Source organism: Limulus polyphemus, unplaced genomic scaffold (genome assembly GCF_000517525.1).
Source record: "Limulus polyphemus unplaced genomic scaffold, Limulus_polyphemus-2.1.2 Scaffold2451, whole genome shotgun sequence".
Classification (NCBI taxonomy): Eukaryota; Metazoa; Arthropoda; class Merostomata; order Xiphosura; family Limulidae; genus Limulus; species Limulus polyphemus.
In genome coordinates this window covers 32,647-37,889 of record NW_013668061.1, presented here as the reverse complement: position 1 = coordinate 37,889, position 5,243 = coordinate 32,647, and positions in this window count along the sequence as shown.

Below are 5,243 nucleotides of genomic sequence, written 5' to 3'. Positions count from 1 at the left end.
ACTCAAACATTCAAGTGTGTTTTATCATAATTAGTAAGTCTTGCTCTCATGTCCTCAGAAAAATACCTGAAGTACACGTAAGGACCTTAAACCTGTCTAGATAGTAAAGATTTCTTTGATAATCAATGTTAGATGTCTATCAACCAACTTGCTTACTGTCTCTTCTGAAGGCACTATTACATTGGAATAGGCAAACTACAAGACAGTTTTAAGAGGCCTCACACATAACCCCGTGCATCGTGTTCTAAATCTGGATCACCATAAAGACGCAGAAAAGTAAATGTAATCCAAGCTAGGCCTAAAGTGTAGCTTCTATGTTTAGAACCTCCCCGAATTCGCCAAACCATTTTTATGAAATACAACTCCTCTGTATTTTTCAAATCACGTTTTTTGTCGACTTCTTTGTAATTATCTGTGTGCCCAACAGCAGGATATATATATATACAACAGATTTGTAACTCCAAATGTTTGTGGCAAAAGACGTTCTATTTTTATGATTACTATTATTTATACTGAGGGATATTTTTGCATCGATATTCTACTTCTATGATTGTGGTAAAACTCCCATTTTATCTATTTAATTCTTCGAAAACAAAATTGTTTTGAGATAGCGTGCGGCTTTGCTTTAAACGTTTTTTTTTTCTTATATATTGTTACGACAGCGGAAGTCACGTGACGCTGGTAACACGTAATGAGTTCTAGAAAGATCGGGGAACATCACGAATAAACCAGTATTTGTTAGGCGCTCTCTATTCTTGTATATAAGTGCGCCAGACAGTTAATCGGAATAGAATTGCAGACAGACAGAGACGGACAATTGAGTCAAGCGCGGTAGTAAGTAAGTGCGTAAATCGTTCGTTGAGAATTATAGCGTGTGTCTAAGTGTGGAAATTAAGTGTATTGCAAAGTTGTATTGAGAAAGAATAAACTATTTCCATTTAAGAAAGGACTTGTATAGCTGAAGTTAGTTCTTCGGAAAGAATTTCTACGGAAAATTAACAAACGAACACAGAGACGTAACAATATTTAGTTTGTCTGAGTGCTGTCAACAGTCTTGAATAGGTCTAAGAATTTCTTATTTAAAAATATACAATTCATCTTTTTAGTACTAATATTTCCAAAATCTTAAACGTATCTGTAACTAAGCGTCACAGTCAGTGACAAAATGGTACTATATGAAAAAATATATACTGAAGGTTAATTGTTCTTCATAAGAATTTTGTTTCATATCTCGCACTACCATTGCAACTACTTTCTCCATCGTTGGTCGTACTCAGTCTGACAGCCATGATTACACACTACTGCCTGATACCACAGTGTCCATTATAAAAAGCTTCTTCGATGGACAGCAATGTAAATTTTAAACTACAAAACTCAACACACTTTTCACATTGTGGGCATTGGCTCCCAAGACCACGTTGAAGCAGGAAAAGTTAATAGACATGAAGTTGAATTGTATAACTATGATTACAGTTTCTTGAGCTAATCTTTCTAATGAAAACAACCAATGATTTTGAGGTATGTCTAGAAACTTGTTCCTTTTCAGCTCATGAGCATTCATAATTTTTCAAACCCTTTATTGTTATCTTGTTTACAGTACCAGGAGATATGCCTATTTAGTTTTGGGAGTAGGAGTTGGAGAGTTATCATTCGTAACCACACCTTTTACTTTGCGGTAAGGGTGTTACTCTGATTTGGTTTCGGAGCTCGTTGTTTTCCAAAAAGCTTTTCCATGTTTTATCCTTTGGCTTTACATCCTTTAAAAATCTCATTATTCTAATATTCTACCTCGGAAAGACTATAAATTTGTTTGTTGAATTACACTGTTGGTTTATTCGCCGTGAACCAAACACAGCGTTAAACATGTCACATTTGGCGCTATGGCTCACAACTGCCTTTTTACTTCACTGTGTTAGCATAAATAAACCGTTTGTATAAAGTGCAATTAATCCTTCGCATTTGCTCTCTTCTTTCGTTTCCATAACCGCAAGTATTATACTGTTCCTGTTAATGTAGAAAAATGATCATGATCAAAGTGCACTATTAATATTACTTCATTTTTATGGTTTCGCTCAGTAGAAAATTTCAGTCTGTTATGTCAATTGAACAAAACCTATATTTTTTCCTTCTTTATTTTCGTGGATTAACCTTACTGATTAATCCTGCTATTTGATTAAAAGTAACCGCATAGGCGATTAGTGCTGATTCTGACTGGACCCTCCCATCTTTTGGTCAACTGTTTTAAATGAGGAATGGTTATGCCTTAACCTTGGAGTTTCTTACCAAGCTGTTTAGCTCATCTGTTCTTAAAGTGTCGTTTAGGTTGCTTAATATATCAAAACAATGATGATTCAGCTGTGTGTAAAAATGTTTTAAAGAAAACTCTTCTTTAACTAATTATACTCCAAGATATATTACCTAGGACTGTTTTTGTCTATTTATCTCTAATTGACCTCATAATTTAATATACTTAAAATGGTTTAGTCTCATATTTGTTGCCATATTTGTCGAACATTGCTTTTTGTTAACTCCTTATATATTAATATTATAGTAGAAAACGTACCAAATCAATTTAAAAAATAAAGGAATGCATGTTTATCCTTCTCAAATACTTTTAGAAACACTTAATCAAACTGTCAAAATTGTATGGGGCCAATTTTTACTCTTTTAGACATATATAACCATACATTAAGAATTATACAAGCCTTAAAACTTTTTTTTGTTAACCCATGAAATTACATTCAAATTTCGTTTTGAAATTCTACGATACATACTTTATTTCAACTATAAATTATCATATTTCGTTTTCTGACACTGTATTTAGATTAAATTATGGTTGCATATTCCATCGATAGAGAGCAGGCTGTGCGTACAATATTGTGTATTTCCCCTACATGTCCAAAATATTTTTTTCTTTTTCTTAATAATTTAGTTTTCCACAAAAGATTTTTATATAAGAAGTTATAGAAAACATTATATTTTTATAGTATTTTCTAGTCAGAAAAATTTCAAATAGAAACTCTTTATTAATAATTAAAAATCTTTATTTGGGATTTTGAGCATGATTAGGAAACAGTACAACATGAATTGAATTTTACATTTACACAACCTCAATACAATTACATAACATTTTACTCGAAGCATCCTTTATTTGTATATGGTACATTGCCTCTGAATAAACCTTATCTTATTATAAAAACCACAGAGTTCATTTCATCTCTACTTCGTAATTTTAATTACATACGAATAGCAAATTAATTGTTCCCGTTGTAGTCACACATTTGTTAATATCTTTATTTAACAGTAAGTTGTTTGCACTTTACACGCTGCAACGCTATACATTACATTGGTATCTGAGAGAGGCCATACATTACATTGGTAACTAGTTATGTTACAAAACACATTCCAATAGATCAACAATAACTTTGAGCTTCACTTCGAAATCTATAGACGTTTGGAAGAAAACACCAATACGTTATTATGCTTAAGATGAAACGTTTTAGTGACTCCATCTGTTGCTAGGTAAATATCAGAAATATGTGTTTTTTTATTTTACCCCAAGCCTTAACTTGATTCGATAGTTTACTTTCTTCTAATATGACACTAATTTTAAACTTTTGATTTAAGTAACTGTTATTTGCTTATGTTTTTTACATTTCTACAATCTAAAATGTTTGTTCATCGTTTTTAGATACCACAGCACCATTTGATTTAGCACGATTTGAAGACAACTTGTTTTGAGAAAAGAAATAAGATCAAAGTTTCTTCAAAAACGTTTATTAAAGATTGAAGATATTCAATGTCTCTCTGCAAAAGACTTTTTAAAATACAAAGAGATACCGAGTGACTTGAGTTACAAATAACATTAATGCTGAGGTGAACCTGCTGTCAAATGGTTCAGATTTCTACACTCAACTTTTACAACTCTGCACAAATAGATGATATCTCTGATTTATTACCTCGGATTTCATATAATTTTGTACAAATAGACGATATCTCTGATTTATTACCTCGGAGTCATATAATTTTGTACAAATAGACGATATCTCTGATTTATTACATTGGACTTTTCATAACTTTGCACAAGTAGGCTATATTTCTAATTTGTGACTTTGGAAACTAACAAATTGATCTAAGGGTATTTTTCTCTAGGCTTTTTTCTAACCAGCCTATTCCAATTTTTTGAAGGATATGTCCAAGTCATCAGTATAATAGTTGCTTAGTTGATATAGTATAAAATGAAAATAATTTATTTCACATTTATATGGTAATATATTCATAAAGACCATCTATTCTTACTGAAATTTTCTAAATAAAATAATCCTTTCTAAGCTAATTACTTATTAGCATGTATTAGCGTCGGATCCCGGGAGATGGAGGATGCCACTTTTATATATTAGACATATATAGCAACTGTAAATGATATTATTATATTAATTTTCTGGAGGGCATGCCCCCAAACCCCTTAGGTTGAGCTCCTTATACTTTCAATCTCTCATTGTAAAATCTGCATGTCTGGTCAAGAACCTCCACTTTGCAACTCCTTCCTACATCACTGTTGTATCACATTTAGTTTTTTATCCATTTCTTAGTTGTGATAATAGATTAAAATAATTACTAAATAGTTTGCCTTGCAGTCACTGTTTTCGATAAAAACACTTAGACTTAAGCTTAACGCAGAATGCGCCACGCAATAATTGTACTTATCATAGGGTCTAATAAACTTCCAATGTACAATATAATGAAAGAAAAAGCATGGGAAACATGGTTCTAATTAAGTAATTCTGATTCTTACTTATGTACAACACTTCCAATGTATTCGTACTGTTACTGACAAAGTAGTGTTGTATTATATATATACTATGGCTTCTCATCTCAAGGACTTTTGTAATGAAATATTCGCCTTAAAGAAGTGTTAACGTTATCTGTTGTAAGAAACAATAAAATTTTAGTTATAAGTGTGGCTATGTAAACAGTGCAGAATAACAAAGATTGCCAGTGTCTAGTATGTACATCAATTACGGTGTTCCTGTGTTAAAAGATGTGTTAGTTTTTAAATTCATAACTTGCTTATTCATTTACATCTTCCCACCCCAACACAATTAGTGTATTAGAGATAACATGGACGTCTCCCATATTATTTTGTCTAGATTTTTCTTGAAGACATTTCTAGAACTACGACACTTATGATATACAACATTGTTTATTGACAAAAAGGGGAAATGGATAAACGTTTCGGAATT